Genomic DNA, 18,192 nt, shown 5'->3' with positions numbered 1-18,192 from the left:
AGGCACATCTTCTTCAATGACACGAATAGCTGGAATATCAACCCAAATTAGGATGTACACCTCCCAGATCCATACCATAGAAGGGGAGCCCCTAGAACTGACACAGCTCTCTTTATTCTCAGAAGGAACTGGATTTCTCAAATGTAAGAATAAAAAATTCTAAATAGCCCATCCAAAAATCTTTTGAGTAGATCTATGAGAACGAGAGCTGCAGGCAGGCCATAGGAACAGCAGGGCTGTCTTTGTATAAACTCATGTCAACACCATATGGCAGAGGAGGTGTTGCTGAAGCAAAAACCAGTTTTACAGAGTTTGATCAACAGTATATTTTACAATCCAACAGCTGGGAAAATCTGCTCCATCTTATAGAAGCCATTTTTATTTTGGATTTCCTGTCACTAGACGACACACCAATCCTTACTAAGTTGGTGACTGCGGAAGGAAAGTAGTTATGAGAGAAATGAAAGCTCTTAGCACAAAAGGGACAGTTTGATGTTTGACCTAGAGGAAAAAGAACTACCTAAGTAACGATCTATAAGTGAATTAAATAATTTAGTGTTAATACCTTTACAACTAACCTTTTCAGTTAAAATTTTCAAGCTATAGCAACTAAAACTCTTCCCTGACCTCTCCCTAAGTCTCTCCCAAACAGCAGATGGGCAAGTTTTCCCCCACCTCTCTCTGCTTCCAGACTCTTGTCCAAACATCTGGTACTAAATCACTTTGTATTAGGGATGCTTGTTTCTGTGTTTGTCTTATCCTTTAGAATTTGATCGCTTTGAACACAGGGATTGCATTTTTGAATCCCATTGGCTGACAATAAATATTTATTTAATTGTGCACAAAAATGTATATTTCATTGTTTTATGGGAAAGTCTTGCTCTGGTTAAACTGTAGTAGATCATGGGCCCCTATTCGCAATGGATGAAAGTTAGAAATGATTAGCAATGATTTGCTTCCATTCACGATCATAGAAAATTTCTAGTTTAGTTGTATTCACCCAAAGTATGTCATTCCACAGAACTCTTTGGGGGCGGGGGAGTTCTGCAAATTTGAAAGGGATTCTGCCGTACTATTATGATTGCAGGAGGAAACAGAAGAAAAGGAAGACGTCATTTATCAGATGTTTCTTGAATGATCAGTAAGAAACTGGGTCGCATGAATGGATAAAATAAAGAGAAATAAAGTATTGTTGAAGACAGCAATTGGAATTTCAGTGGCTTCCACACCATTACAATATCTCTAATGGAAACAGCTACCAAAAGAGATGACTGACAACTAATTTATTAACAAACACAGGAGGCTGTGAAATAATTTGGAGGAAAATGGAAGAATGCATTATTTTTACATGAGCTTAAGTGCATATTTTATGTGAGTGCCACAGAGATTGAGGAAAGAGAAAGGCTTAGGTTGGTGAATGAGCATCTGAAAGCAAAGTTAAACTGGGCTAGAGTAATAAGCAACCAGATCTTTCTCATGTTTCAGCACCAGAAAATTATGCAAATAGTCACAGCATTTTCCCTAATAAATTCCATTTCCTCTGCCACTGACATGATTTGAATACAAAATGGAAAATTTAAATTTCCCAAGTTTTTTATTTTAAACAAATTTTTATTTATCACAAATTAATAAAGCCCGCTTCTCCTACTCCCCCTACAAGGACAAATTTTGGATGATTAATTCTCCCACTAAATAACAGAGTAAAAATATTCATTGATTCTAAAAGATGGGGTATTTTTTATTTGCATAAGAAAACAGTCATGTACTTGGGCTATGTTGTTATATTCTTTCTGAGAAACTTTTCCAGGGGTCTCATCAGATAAGAAAGAGCAATTAACACATGCTCAGGAATAGCTACCTGCCCTGTGATAGAGCAGACGTTTTGCTCTGAAATCAGGAAGCAAAGATGATGAGTCCATCGTGGGCTGCCCGTGCCCTGGTCATTGATAGTGCAGGGAGAGGAGTTGCTGAAAGCCCTTCCCCGTGTTTGGAGGGTTCACTCCTGTCCCTTGCAAACTCTGGAGCTTTCGTACATGTCTTTCTTCCCACTGATTTGTGTTGCTTCCTGGTCCCTGGCACTGTGTGCTCACCGAGTGCCCCTTTTCCCGAACAGGGCCCTGCCTTAGCGGTTCACGGGCTGGCAGTGGAGGGCTCCCCTCCGGAAGTTTTCTCTGATTCCCCATGGCACCCCTTCCTCATCCCACACCCTCATCCCCGCCCCTCAGCACTGAAAAAAAAAAAAAAGATAATGAGTCCAAAATCAGGCAGGAGATGAAGACTTTTCAAGATATTTCCAAAGGATCTGAAAGTTCATATATCTCCTTTTTTTAACAACATGACAATTAAACATTATTCTGAATTCAAGCCAAAGCACAAAATATTTGAGGTAATAAATTAATAGCTATTTAAAAGGTTTTAGTTAGTTTACATTCTGTTGTTGGTCAAATTCCCTAGAAACACAGCCTGAGACGGGGATGCTTGTAGGAGTGGTATATTGGGGGTACACGCTCAAGAGGAATCTGTAAGGAAGTGAGAGGCAGGATAAGGAAAGGGATGGAGCTAGCACAGGTATGCTTCCAGCTGGAGGCTGCTTTCAGCCTGATCCTACAAAGAGCTCTGGAGAGTGAGCTGCCCCACAGGGTAAATCCTGCCTTGAGGCAAAGGGACAGCCTTTTTGTCTATTTCCCAATCCAAACACACAGAGACTTCTGTGAGACAGGAAACTCCCTATCAGTCAGTCCATCGGGCGGTGGCAGATTGCCCCCATCTCCTGGAGAGAGAGGAAGGGAAACAAGTACAACTTCTCAAGCCAGACGGCTCCTGTGACGGGCGCAGTTTTGGGAGAGAGGTGTGGCTGTGGGTCTTGGAAGCCTCTACAGGGGATCCGAGTGTGGCACCAACACTATCCATTACACACTCGCTCAAACAGCTGTGCTATTTCCAATATAAAGAATACCGCTTAGCTGGATTCTTCCTGGGCTTCTTATACGAGGTCATAAACCACTGCATCCCATTACCATCTTTCCACTGACTAAGAACAAATCAAGGGTGGGGGGGAATCAAAAGTCAAACCATCCTTTTATGGGTCAGGAAAACATAGAAATTATTCAATAGTTTATTCAAAATCTAAACCTTTAATAGAAGGGCTGGTTCCACTGATTTGTTTTTTCATACGCACCAATCCCTGTGGATACCTCATTAGCTTTGGTTTTTAAAATTCCCTTTGGTGACAACCCATTAAAGGGGGGAGGAGAACCTCAGCTGGTACAGGCACGCACTGTCTGCAAGGTGGGTTTTCTGGATGTGTTGTAGTCATGTTCTTAGGCTTCCATTTGCTGTGCTAGGGAATCAGACGTCTCTTGGCCCCAGTCCATTTGGCATAGTGGAGAAACAGTCTGCCTGAGAGGCAGGAAGAGTGTTCTTCAAGCTCTGATAAAAGAGTTGAGGTATGTCACATCCTTCCTAGAACTTGGTTTTTCCATTTGTTAGTTGTCCAGGGTTGGAGTCTATAATTTCGAAGGGTGCTTCTGTTTTTAAGACCTATTTTTCTGAGAGTCAGTATAACTTAGCCAGCTTATGGTGAATAGACTAGACTGCTGGCCTCTGATTCCTGGGCTTCTTACACCTGGGCTTCTCAAACTATTTGTAGCTGTTCTGTGAGAGGACAGCTTTTTAGAAACTCCTAATCTTTCATGGGCCAGTATAATATATGGTCCTACTGCACCTGCCTGTGCTCACACCAGATGGCACTCACTGTGCAGGCTTGAAAAAACCTGGAGAGGTCTATGCCCTATTCAGTGAGATGAGTCCCCTGACTCCACATTTGGATGTTACATCAATGTCAAGTGGTTATAGAAGTTTCTAAATGCTTACTCTCAATTTCTGTACTCAATCTGTCATGGACTAGTGAATAGCAGTTCATTGACTGGTCTAAGTTGCAGAACACTCTTTGGGTACCACTGCTCTACCATTATTAATTCACTGCTTCAGGTACAAGACTGTTAGGTAAGATGAAAATGACCCTATTCCTTTACTCCCCTACCCTCAGAACTTGGAGAGTGATCTATCAAACTAGAAGTGTAGGCATGCTGTCCAATATGGTAGCCACTAGCCACATGTGGCCATTTAATTTAAATTTATGTCAATTAAAATAGAAAGTCAGTTCTTCAGTGACTAGCCACACTGCAAGGGATTAATAGCCACACGGCTAGTAGCTACTATACTGGAGAGTACAGATACAGGGTATTTCCATAACTCTAGAAAGGTCTCTCAGCTAACGCTGCCCTAGGACCACCATACATTTTTCTGTCGTTTCAATCCAAGTACGTTTTGGGCACTTCCTACTAACATCATTGTGTCTTTATCAACATATCAGAGCTACCTTAAGGCTCACAAAAAAGATCTTTCCCAGTTCTCAGTATCATCATGTCATTATCAACTTTTAGGGCACTATATTAACCATTAGCATTCAAAATAAAGAAAAGAATTATCAGTGCATGTACTCAAAGTACTTATAGAATGGTTAGGGAGTCAGCAGTATTTAGAAAATAAAAATACAAAGTGATTTTAGCTATGCTTTCAATAAATGATGTAGATAAGAAGTTTCTCCTTCTTTGGCTAGATTATGAACTATTTGAGGTTATAAGAAAAAGACCAGTTGAGTATAGGGAGTTTACCTTGTAGACTAGAATAACCAAAAAAGCCTAGGCTAAAGGGTGAGACCTAAGTTGACCTTGAAGAAAGAATAGAGATTGACTAAGTATTAAAGAAGTGGAATATATATGGGAGTATATAAATATATATATCCACACACAAATATGTATATATGTTCATATATATTCCTATTTCAGTTATACTTGTAGACCATGTTTTAAAATTCTGTCTTAAGAACTGCTAAAAATGAAAAATAAATTCATTTAATATGTCCTCTTCTTATTCAAAGTGGGCACGTTCTGACGTTCTTTGCGATATACAAAACTTTGGCTATTTTTTTTTTTAGTGGCGTTAAACAACACAAATTTATTATGTAACAATTTTGGAGATCAGAAGTCCAACATGAGTCTTACGGGGTTAAGATCAAGGTGTCAGTCAGCAGGGTTGCACTCCCTTCTGAAGGGTTTAGTGAGGAATCTGTTTCACTACCTTTTCCAGCTTTTAGAGGCAGCCTGCAGTCCTTGGTTCTTGGCCTCTTCCTGCATCTCCAATGAAATCTTTCTCACATAGCATCTTCTAACCTCCTCTTCAGCTTCCCTCTTCCACTTTCAAGGACCCTTGTGATTACATTGGGTCCACCAGGATAACCCAGGACAATTCCCAATGTTAAGGTCATCTGATTAGGAACTCTACTGTTATTTGTTTTTTTAACATAAAATACTTTGGACAGTTGCCAAAGCTCTCCATTCTTTGCCTTTCTTCTATTTCACTAATTGCTCAGGGAGAAAACAAACAATTAAGAGTTCATATATTATAATGCTTCTTTTTAACAGCTCTGGACTTTTTCATCCGCTCCATTGCATTCCCAGGAGACTGAATGTCTGCAGGTCACAGACACCGCTGTAGGCAGTACTTACTACGAGGGAGCAGTACTTACGAGGGATGCTGAGAGAGGTGGGCTGAGGCAGAAGGTAGGATGAATGTTGCCATTTCCAGCCATGAATTCCGCACATCCCTTCTGTGCCACAAATTATTAACATCAAGATACTGTGTTTTATATCCTTAAAGTAACATCCAGTGTGCTAACATCAGGTTTAGGTTCTCTCCAACCAGTTTTGTTGCAAATCAAAAGGAACATCATGCATATAAATGAAATAAGCACACATGAAGATATATAGGTAGAAAGATAGGTAGATAGGTATATAGATAGATGATTGATAGAGTCAGAGATGGGTATTTCTCATCTTGGCAAATTGCAAAAAACCACATCGCTTGGGATGACAGCCCAAACGTCTATAAATTTAAATAATAAAGCATAAATGCAATGGGAATTGAAAATTCATTAACTGACCCTACAATGAAGCCCATATAGCTGTCTCTCTGTCTTTTTCTCTGACAGAAAGCAAAATACGGCAATGAACTTGGGCTCTTTTGAGTTATTTACTATCCCGTATTAAAAATAATGGAATGAAAATGTGGTCTAGTTCTGAAAAGCAGACATCAAGTTTTCTCCGACTCACTTTTAAGAGGCAGCTGAAAGCTAAATAACCCAAACTATTGGAACCCTGTGCACAACCGCCATATACCGAGCTCTGCTAAAATCCACTCTCGGTGTCGCTTTTTAAAAGTAGAATTAATATGTCACCGACTGGAGGCTAGGAGCCCTAATTTATTATAATTCAACAGAACACTCTGTATTGGTTACAAGAAAAAAGAAGATATACTATTACAAACAATCAAAATGCGAGAGACATCTTGTTTAGATTCTTACGCTATTTCTGATTTAGGGAAGAAACATCTCAATTAAAACCAAACACAGGGGCTTCCCTGGTGGCGCAGTGGTTGAGAGTCTGCCTGCCAATGCAGGGGACACGGGTTCGAGCCCTGGTCTGGGAAGATCCCACATGCCGCGGAGCAACTAGGCCCGTGAACCACAACTACTGAGCCTGCGCGTCTGGAGCCTGTGCTCCGCAACAAGAGAGCCCGCGATAGAGGCCCGCGCACCACAATGAAGAGTGGCCCCTGCTCGTCGCAACTAGAGAAAGCCCTTGCACAGAAACGAAGACCCAACACCATCAAAAATAAAAAAATAAATAAATTTAAAAAAAAAACCAAACACAGAAATAGGGATATGTTAATTCCAAGTAATTAGGAGCCTACAGGCTGACAAATCACCTCTTGGGGGTGAGTAAAAGGCTGCAGGTGTCCGTCCTTGTCCTGTCAGAAGTGCCAGGAGTTGCCTGAGAGTACTAGAACCCAATGACACTCAGCTGCTCTCATCGGAAGTGAGATGGTACCCAAGGGGCAGCAGGGGGGACTGCCCTGAGCCTTCATTGGTCCAGACAAGCTGTCCCTCACATTTCTTCAGACTTCCAGGTCTGACATCCCTTTACATATTTCTTTTAACACTTGGTCAGTTACAACTTTTAACCACTTGTTTTAATTCTTGAGTCACTATTTCCTTGGTTTTTCTGCAACCATGTCTATTTTTTCTTTACGTTCTTATAGGGCAATCTTTGACTTTTCTTTTTCAAAATGCTCCTATTTTGAATTGTAAACAATTAACATGGTTAAAAAGAAACAGAACAACAAACCAACACAAGTCTGCATTAAGGCCTCGAAGGGCTATAATCAGCACATTTAATAGTATTCATACAAACAGCATTAAAATGCATATCAGATTTGACAATCTTATCACAAACGAATGAACACTCTACTACTAGGACAACAAAGTTCTAATAGCATCAGAGGAGTCAGGGAAAGGATACATCTGTGCGTTGAATGCATGTGGACTGTCAGGACAGAAAAAAGGTGGCTACATTGGCTCTACTGAAGAGTGCTGGCATCCTAGGAGGGCCACCTGCAAATTGCATTTAATATGCTAACACTATTAGGAGAATATTTCTATTCTTTTCATAAAGGTCTTGCTAACAGTAATTAAATTTTAAGACAGTCAGATCTGGAAAGGAATAAAAATACAGTGAAAATGTGATTACGACGGCTAGAGGAGGTCTTCCCTTCCAATACTAATTAAAAAAAATTGAATTTCAGTTACCCAGGGACACCAAGGCTGGCCATATCTATATTAAATTATACCCGAGCACATCTAAGTTCTTAAAAATCTAATACATTTACCACCAAAAGGCCTTGGACTTCAGAAATATGTAAGTGAGATTCTAAATGTATGAGTTTTTCCTTCATCAGTAGCCACATCAGAGTAAAGAAAAAAAATAAAACCAAACCATAAAAACCGGGATCAAGATAGCAGACCCTGGGGTATGAAAACCGCATTGGGTCGACAGAACTAAGATTATGGGGTTGCTGTAGTTTCCAATGAAGAACCCACTTAATTTGAAAAATATGTCAGTTTTAAAACTCATTTTCATTTTTCTTATTCACAATCAGTAAGCCTGACTTGTATAACGGCATTTTATTTTTTTTTAGTCATCTGTCCAGCTGAATCCTAACCCAGCTCATCATGAACAACGTAAGGATGGTTTGGCAGTGCCAACTGCGTTCAGTCACCATGCCCCGGCCTTCATTTTCACCGAAAGCCCTGGTGCCTTGGTCTATAAGTTTCAATTATTATGAACTAATGCATAAAACACTCAAGGAATCCCCAAAGAAAAATTCTGAATGCTTAAGCAATAAAACACTAACTTAATACTTTGGCGAGTCTAACATGATTTTTTTAAAAAACATAGATTTTTAAAAAATGTATAGCATCAGTTACATTTGAAGATTTGGTTGCAGTCTATTGCAAAGCTCGGTCCTCAGAGGTTTGCATGCAGCTAACCACCTGGAAGGCTTGTGCGGATTGCTGGGTCCCACCCCACAGCATTTCTGATTCAATAGGTTCAGTATGGGGCTTGAGAATTTGCATTTCTAACCAAGTCCCAGTTGATGCTGATGCTGCTGGTCCGGGGACCATACTTTGAAAACCACTAGCAAAGCAGATTAGCATACAGGCTTCCAGCTTAGAGCGAGCTGGGCTTACCCGACTCGGCCACTTCCTGGCCTTAAGACCCTGGATAAGTTATTTAGCTTCTCTAAGCCTTAGTTTCTTTATCTAAAATGAGGATAAAAGCAGTGCCTACATCACAGGATCTTGGTAGACACTAAAGGAGAAAAATGCATGTGGATTGCTTAGAATATAGCAAATGGCTAATAATAAATCAGTTCCTACTCGGAATAGGATATGGCAAAATTATAAGTAAATGGATTCAAGAAAAAACTCTGAATGCACCCTAGTCAGACAGAGATCTCCTTTGGAAAGAAAGGTGTATATCACCGAATCGAGATGCACCCATATTCAAGAATCAAACATCAAACATCTTGTTAACGGCAGGAGGGTGATTATCTTTTTAAATAAAAAACAGTCCAACTTCATACCAAGAATGACACCCCTTTACTGTGCCACCTACCTATTTTATATTCTGTTTAAAACAGGTATTGCTTTGATACATAGAGTGTAACCTACATTTTTTTGCTTAAATATGTGTAACCATATACAATAATGCATTATCAAAGTGTACATAATATTATAGCTATATGGAAGAAAATAGTTTTTAAAAAGCTTAAAAGTCATTGTTTCTGCTTAATGGGTAATGGTTACTATACTGTTATGACCTTTTCTCTCTATTCCGGGTTTTTTGGTAGCGGGTAATAAATGGGTATTACTTTTTAATCACAGAAAGACCTTAGCATAAATGTTAATGGAACAAACAATTGGGGAATCACAAATTCCCAAGGCATCAGGCTGCTGTGTGACTTTTGTCGATGAGGAAATCGGGAAATTGGCGTAGGAGGGGCTGTCAAAAGGAGACCCTTGGGAAAGTTAAACTTCTCTTGGGAAACTAGGAGCTGCTATGGCACCAAAGGAGAAGATCATGTTTAAGCAGTTAGAGGAAAAGCTACTCTGAAGCCACGATGCTCTGGAGCCAAGTGGTGTATCTGACCCAGACACATGAAAGGATTCCAAGCAAGTTGGAAGAACTACCCTACTCCTGCCTGAGACTACTTCTGTGAAGAAAGGCAGAGAGGACCGTAGGCTTCATTTCAAATCTGAGTTCTTTACCTTTTTTGGATCATGCATCCCTTTTAGAACCTGGTGAAAACCTCACAACCTCCTCCTCAGTAACACACACACACACACACACACACACACACACACACACTTTGGGTGGGAGAGTCAACGATCTCTCTGAAGTTGACCTTGTACATCTCCCATGAAGAAACTTTGACTTAAAATAACTGAAACAAGGTAAATAGTAATGAGAAAAGCACTCAAATCTTTACAGATGTTACCATTTTCTTAAAACTTTAAGTATATGTTATTTTAAACATTTTATTCTGAAATGGCTATGCTTTGCTATTTCACTGCAGAACAAAACAGAATAAAAACACATTCTCGTTTTTATAGAAAATCGTAAGTAAGTGGAAAATCATGCTATTCTCTTGGGCTCAGTTGACTACATCAAGAGGCACCTGATTATCCCAACTAAAGTTCTAATCCTGTTGTCCCTTGGAAAAGAGTTTATCCCAATTGCAGACCAAATATCGTAATTGAATTAGTTCAGTAGAATCTCGACAATTGCGGATTTAACACTAATGAGTTGTGACCATCAGAGAAAGAGAGACATCTTTTATGACCTACAGAAATCTTTCATTTTGCTGAGATAAAAATTTGCAAGGCTTCTATGAAAGAGTCATTTAGCTAGTGAACCAGCCCAGGCGAGCACCTGGAATTTGCATCTCATTGGGGCAAGGGGCCTATTATCTTTTTTTTTTGGCTTTTCAGAAGTTTTCCAATAGCATTCTCTAATTTGGAAGGAAAAAATAGGCAGTCACATAATTGCGGGACACAACCTTTTAAAATTTATATTTATTTTTTAACAGGGGTCTTCAGTAGCTTCAAAAAGAAGGGGAGAGAACTAACAGGAAGTCTCTACTCTGGGATTTATGCTCTTAGGGACATGACCTCATGAAGGTTTACGCATCCCAAAGTAAAGTGATGGAAAATGCCATACAGGGAAAACTTGAAAGCGCCACATAGGATGCAAAACATCTCCAGAAATGATTGATTTCCTCTCCCTGATTTCTGACCGAGTACCCTTTCTATTTATAAAGATCTCTAGGGACTTTCACAGGCTCCCTGAAGAAACTAAATAATCCCAAATTAAAAATCCATATACGCAGAGGCTATCAATCCCTATTCTTTTTTTTTTTTTTTTAGGCTTGCTCAGTGGATGTCACTGAAGACCTTCGATCTGCCAGCTCTGCCCTAAGCCAATAAACCAGTCCTAGCAAGCACCTCAGTCATTAGACAGCGGGTGGCAATAAATCTTGCCAATTCAGGGTGAAGTGTGCTTGGGGAGGGTTTACCATTTTGCTGCCTGCGAGGCTCCATTTGCCTAATTAGTATGACTGGGCCTGGCCTTTGTGGCTTCATCTGTAGGCCAGGACACCAGTTCTTCAGTCCAGGCTGGGGCCCAAACACCCTGTCTGATTTTGTCAGCCTTCTCTGCCTTATGAGATGGGTCTGTCCTCATCAGAGCCATCCAACCGGTCTGAGCTTCCCATTCCCAACGCTGTCACTGCCCTGATGCTAAATATTCCTGCTGCCCAGCATGAGGGTTACTATATCGTGGCATCTTAGCTATCAAAATCAAAGATGAAGGACATTGGGACACAGTCGTTGGGGCTGGTGATCCTTCACTGAGGTAAGGAGAGGGAGGAATCCCATAGTTTAGTGGGTATTTTCCACCCTGGCCCTCTTGCTTCCAGACTGTCACTAAAGCCCCAGAAGGCCCTAGTCTAAGCTTCCCTAGGGAAAGACAAAAGCCACTCTAAGCTGCATATCTTCTGTATTTCTGGGTTGCAACCATCATCTGTCTTAAACTACACTCTCCTTAAGATAAAAGACAATCCAGGAGGGTCACATTGATTTTTGGTCAATAGATGTGTTTTCAAGTGATTTTTATCAGTAGCGTAGGAGAGCTTCCTTTTGCTCCAAGCGCAAAGTTTTAAATATGACTCATGAACTCTTTTAGTGGCATTCAATAATTTGGTACATAATGTAACAAGGGATTCCTTACCGATAATCCCTATATTTCAAACAAGTTATATTTCACAAGTTTTTTTGGTAATTTATCTGAGTTTAGACTGTGGTTTTCCTTAGAATATAAAATATTTTAGCTCAGTAAAAGAAACTTCCAAAGTTTACATCTCATATTTTAGTTTCTTTCAAGTCTCTTATTCTCTAGTGATTTTGTTAATAAATTACTTATTCAAAGGTGAATTCTTTTAGAAAATTTTTGTGAATATGTTTAGCCATGTCTTCATCATGCAAAGTAGAAGAGTTAGCGACTCAACTTTAAGGAAGTGAACTAATTTGTTTTGAACTAAATCAGGCAGAAACAGTTGATTTATTAAAGTTGAATATCCTCATTGAAACCGATCCTCAGTGTAGAATACTGTATTGTAATTGCAAAGATATTTCCTTTCTTTCTTTCTTTTTTTGGGGCTGCATTGGGTCTTTGTTGCTGTGCACAGGCTTTTCTCTAGTTGTGGCGAGCAGGGGCTACTCTTCGTTACGGTGCACGGGCTCTAGGCATGTGGGCTTCAGTAGTTGTGACACACAGGCTCAGTAGTTGTGGCACACAGGCTCAGTAGTTGTGACACACAGGCTCAGTAGCTGTGGCACACGGGCTTAGTTGCTGTGAGGCATGTGGGATCTTCCTTGACCAGGGGTTGAACCTGTGTCCCCTGCACTGGCAGGCGGATTCTCAACCGCTGTGCCACCAGGGAAGTCCCACAAAAATATTTTAAAATTTGTTGTCTTAGGAGAAATCTAATTTGCTTTTGAGTAACGTCCTTTTCATTTTTTGAAATTACATGACCCTTACTCTGAATAACTGATTAATAGGCAACTATCAAAATACAAGTCCTTGTAGGAAAGATAATTGTGCCGTGCTGTATTTTGTCCCTTTGAAAGCAGGTTGAATATACAATGAGGACATTAGCCCAGCTAGGAAAACTTAGGCTTTTGCACATCTTTCCTTTGAGGCTAAAATCTGTAACCTCAACATTGCAAATACTAGACCTATTTCTCTGAGGCTTTGATGTTGACGGGAGCTTCTTACCAAGATCAGCTTGTCAGGGCACAGGGTAAGGCAAAAACTACTTTCAAGTAGCTCCCGCAATTAGCACCTAATTAATGAGGTGTGAAGTGTGAGTGACTGGAGGTTCCTTGATAGAACGCAGTGTCCTATCACTGGGTGCCTCATTACTCATTTAATTTTAGATTTCCAGCAGCAGCAACAGTGGGTATGGAAGGGTGTCCTAGCAGAGCTGGGAAGAATATCCTGCTAAAAAGGAGGTGTCAGCCTACCATAAGCATAATAACGTTCCAGATGAGGTTGGCCATCTCAGAAAGAACAGGTTAAGCACTTTTTGCATTTGATGAACTCTTGAGTTTTGCTCCCCATACGCTGCCTTCTTTTAAACCTTTCCAGTGAGATAACACCTCCTCTCTCAGTTTTTGTTTCTCAGGTTTTGCTGTGTCTGTGAATACTCATTCCTTAAGCAGAGCTGATTTATGGTACCAGGACTTCTGTGCGTGGCACGTGGGTTGGGGGCTACAGTAGGCTACAAAAGAGCCCTTTAGAACAATCGCTGGTTTGGTGCCATTCCTGGAGACTCAGCTTAGGTATACTCTCTGTGGAGGTATGACCAATAAGAGAACGACTAGAAAGAGGATGCTTCAATTCCACATATAAGTGATATCATACAGTATTTGTCTTTCTCTGCCTGACTTATCTCACTTAGCATAATGCCTTCAGGGTCCATCCCTGTTGTAGAAAATGGCAGGATTTTCTTCTTTCTCATGGCTGAATTCCATACTGCATTTATATTTTAAAGTTGCTAAGAAACTAGATCTTAAATGTTCTCACCACAAAAAAAGAAACGATAACTACAGGACACGATGGAGATGCTAACACTGCGACAGTAATTGTACTGCAATATATAAATGTGTCAAATCAACACGTGTACACAAACTTACACAATGTTATATGTCACTTATATCTCAATAAAAATGTTCTGATTAAAAAAGTAAAACATAAAAAGAGGTCCCTTAAGATCTCTATTTTTTTCAAAATATCTTGCAAAGTGCAGTTCAATTCACCATATGGATCTTAGATAAGTCCCTTAATTTTCTCTCTCTCACTTTCTTCCTCTGTAGAATGGGGATAATAATCATACTCAGTGAGAGTCAGATGAAATCCTGAATGTGACAGTCCTTTGTTTGCTGATTGCTTAAAAGCATTAATATGTTCACTGTAACAAGTAGAGGACCTTCAATGGCAAAACAGAGAAAAGAGTGACAGGATGGTGCAGGGACAGCTTTAAAAAGAGAAGTAAGAGGGAGAGAATACCAGGAGATGCAGAGGTGAGGACAGCTTCGTGTTTGGCTGGGTTTCCAGCTCAGTGATACCATCGAGGAAATGGATGCCTTTTATGTCTCCTTAGGCTACACTTCATCCTAAGGTTACTACGTGCTACATGCTGCACAGTCAGGACCCTGGGTTTCCTTTTCTACATCCAGGGGTAGTGAGGGTTTCTTCTAGTAGCTGTCACAGTAGGGCAAAGGAGACCCTTCTTCTAAAGCACCCATCAACTATCTCTTCATTTCTCCTTGGTCTGAACTGAGTCATGTGTCCATATATGAACCAAGCAGATGGGCTTTGCTGATGGAACCAATACAATCAGTACCAAACTACAGTTAATATTAACCTCACCCAAACCACCTGGCAGCCATAAAACTGGGAAAAGTATCAATAGAAAGTCACTTGTCAGATGACTACAAGGTACAGCGTATTTTTCTTATCTCTTCAGCTGCTGCCAGATTATTTTTCATGCTCCTGAGGATCTTCTGAATATCTAATGTCAAGACAGCACAAAGGTACAAACCTTGCTTAGTAAGAAGCCATTGTTGACAGACGATGCCCAGATCCTTGTAGGATCTGGAAATACTGAGGAACAGGGGAAATTAAATCAAATACCAATGTCAGGTATCAAAAATTTCTCAAGCCTTTTAGTTACTAGATCATTCCAAATAGTTAAATACTAATTCATGAGAGTACTGCACACACTAAACTCTAATTTTTCATGTCCATAAATATGTATATTATAAATATGTATTAATATATCCATGTATCTATAACTACATATTTAATATTAAATGAATTTCTATGGAAATTTCCATAATCCCTATCCATTAGAATAGGATATGATGAGATCACTTTTATGTATTCTAAAGCCAGTCCAAGAAAACCTATAAAGGTTTCTAATTTGAAATTTTGTTTAAAAAGGATATGAAAGTGTATGGCCATTTTAATTGGATTAAATGTGACTTTCCTCTAAGTCTTTGATTTCAGGTCGTTTGTAACTAACCATGTGCTTTTTCAGAAAAGGTTTTGCTACAAATAAGATAGTACTTCCTGAAAATTGTTTTACGTTAAGGAACACATTCAGTTAAAGAAAAAGCTAGTAAAATGCAAGTGAATAGCCTTGTAAATACTGTATTAATCACTATTTTTTAAACTAATTTTGTTAGCCAGTTCCTTGTCACAGAATTAAATTATAATTATATAGAATTGTAAAACTGCCTTTGGATAAGGCTATAGAAATTTAAAGATTTAAGAGACCTTTGATCTTCATAATTAATTTTCTTCTTTAAGATAAAAAAATTAAATGTATCGCGCTCTTACTTTTCTCAGTATTTTCTGTTTTCTTGCTCTTCACTTCCAAAGCCCACTCTGCCCCACAGCAAATGGGCATTCTTTCACTTCCTCTATTTTTTTTTTTTTTTTTTTTTGCGGTACGCGGGCCTCTCACTGCTGTGGCCTCTCCCGCTGCGGAGCACAGGCTCCGGACGCGCAGGCTCAGCGGCCATGGCTCACGGGCCCAGCCGCTCCGCGGCATGTGGGATCTTCCCGGACTGGGGCACGAACCCGTGTCCCCTGCGTCGGCAGGCAGACTCTCAACCACTGCGCCACCAGGGAAGCCCCTCACTTCCTCTATTTTAATGGTCACTTTGCTAAGGGCGCCAGATCAAACCTACGCCTTATACTTGAGTTATTTTGGAAGATCTGAATTGAAAGGAATTAAAATAATAAGTTCAGTTACAAATTGTACCTTAAAATGAGAACCTCTAACACTTATTTTTACCATACATTCATAAGCATTTCTAGAAAGAGCTTAAGAAATGACAGTTAATTTTACTGAGTCATTGGCCAGGGGATTACTTATTAGATTCTAAAAACTAATTCAGTAAATTTGTCAACAGTTGTTGAAGGGTTACAGTGTGTCTAGCGTTCAAGGGATTTAGGGGACCACGATGTTATATCTACGTCTTGGGAGCTTGCAATGAATCCTGATTAGTAAAGAGAGTAAGGCATTTAGAATGCACCTTAGAATGTTCATTATTTATCTAAAAATGATTTGATTTAATGCAATGACAAATTTCTCTAATCCGTTCCTTAAATATTTGTCTTAGGTCACTTGGTTATTATCAGATAGAAGCCTTCATAGGTCTATGCAGTGATAGGTACTGTGTAGAATGAACAGCAGAAAGATCTTTCACAGTTCGTAACTCGAGGTCAGGTGGAAGAGAGCAGTAACATGTGTTGCATCAGGAATCACACATACTTACTGAACTTCTACTGTGTGCTTAAACCTGGGAACTATAAGGGGACACACAGCATCTTCAGGCTTCTTAAGCAAACATGAGCACATATGTATGGAACACAAACCATTTCCGGCACAGAAGTGTACGTGGTATTGGGAAACACAGTACAGCTTTCAGAGACCTCTCCTATTCACTTCTCCCATCTGTTCATAATCGAAACTACTACTTCTGTACATCGAGACATGTATTTTTATCATAGTACATGTAGCACTGAATTACAATTACTCATTTGCACAGTTGGCCGTCACCAATGGATGCCAACCTTCTGACTACAGGTGTCTCACTCTTCTCATCTCAGTCCCCTCGGCACCAGCAGAATGAGTGTCACACTGCAGTCACTCCATCATCACTTATGGAAATGAAATGGAGTAAAAAAGTGGCAAAGTCACGTCACTCCTTTCTGTATTTGGAGATTTTCCATCAAGCTTCCCTTCCTCACTCTTCCTTCTGCCTTATTATTCAAGTCCAAAACACTGGTTAGGGAGAAACTGCTTAAACCCATGACATCACTTTCAGTCCTAAGGAAAAAAAAAAAAAAAAAGAAAAACAAATGAACAAAATTGATAGTAAACACTCCTTTGCTCTTAAAGCACTTAGTAGCTGTGCTAGGCCAGGCCACCAAGGTTAGTGCAAGCTCGTGACTTGGGCTCAGCTAAGGCCGCTTGCACTTTCTTGGACCAGCAAATAAATAGAGCAAAGGATGCATAGGAGATTAAAGTACATAAGTGGGCTGTCTATCAAAGGGATCTGGTAGCTCACGCGAAGTAAAAAATCCACTAGAAGAGAAGAAATTTACCTTAGTTCTCACAGACCTTGTGTCACTCTTTTTTCTATTTCAGGCAAGTACAGGAATTGGGGACCCTCCAAGTCCTCAATGGTCATCCCATTGCTATCTAGCTGTACTAGAGTTACATTCTGATTCCTATTATATCATCAAATTTATTTGAGTTATCAGTTAAGCAGATTTGCCTGCACCTTGTAACACTAAGAAGGGCACCAGAATCAATCATTTGGCATTAAGGTGGGCCAGACAAGAAAAGGTGCCCCAGGAAGGGTTTCTCACCTTGTAATTTAACTCAGTCAAAGACCTTAGTGAAATAATTTTTCCTAGGAAACGTAAAGGCACAAAGTTCATGTCAGAGGACCATGGTGCTGCTCCTTCTACAACTGGCCTGTGATCACAGCAGGAGAGATGGAGCTGATGAGTGTGCTGGGCCATGGGGAGAGGGCTGGCCAGGCCAGGTGTGACTTTTCACCCTACTTTTCCAGTACTAGTCATCTTTTCCTACATAACGTATTGCCACAAAACCTAGCGGCTTCATACAACAATCGTTTATTTGATTGTGATTCCGGGAATCAGTGATTTCGGTTGGCCTCAGCTGGTTGGTTTTTTGGCTGGCCTCATTTGAAATCATGAATGAAGCCACAGTCATCTGGTGGCTTAACTGGGGCTGGAATGCCTAGCAGGCTTTGCACACACATCTGACATTGAAGGCTGGCCGCCAGGGCACCTGGGTTCTTCTCCGCTCGCCTCTCTGGCAGGCCAGCTCCATTCACCTCCTGGTAACAGCACTCCCAGAGGCTGAGGGAGGAAGCTCCCAGGCCTCATGAGGCTCCCGCTGAGAGGTCTCACAGAATCACATCCACCCCACTCCACAGCCAGAGCAAGATACAGGGTCAGCCCAGATACAGGGGGCAGAGAAACAGACCACTCCTCCCGCCAGGAGGCACTACAAATTATTTGTGGTCATTTTTAATCTACCAAACTTCCTTTGCTCAAAAAAACA

At 40.3% G+C, this 18,192-nt stretch overlaps 1 protein-coding gene and 1 non-coding gene across 2 annotated transcripts in view; one reads left to right on the top strand and one right to left on the bottom strand.

Annotated features, from left to right (window-relative positions):
• GPC6 (glypican 6) overlaps window positions 1–18,192 on the bottom strand; it is a 1,076,096-nt gene that overhangs the window by 385,004 nt on the left and 672,900 nt on the right. The window lies entirely within an intron of this gene.
• Window positions 1,908–2,034, top strand: LOC132413994 (small nucleolar RNA SNORA71). The gene has a single exon (XR_009516874.1). It is a non-coding gene; the product is annotated as a small nucleolar RNA SNORA71 (small nucleolar RNA).

Source organism: Delphinus delphis, chromosome 18, assembly GCF_949987515.2.
Source record: "Delphinus delphis chromosome 18, mDelDel1.2, whole genome shotgun sequence".
Lineage (NCBI taxonomy): Eukaryota > Metazoa > Chordata > Mammalia > Artiodactyla > Delphinidae > Delphinus > Delphinus delphis.
This window is presented reverse-complemented; position numbering and strand designations above follow the sequence as displayed.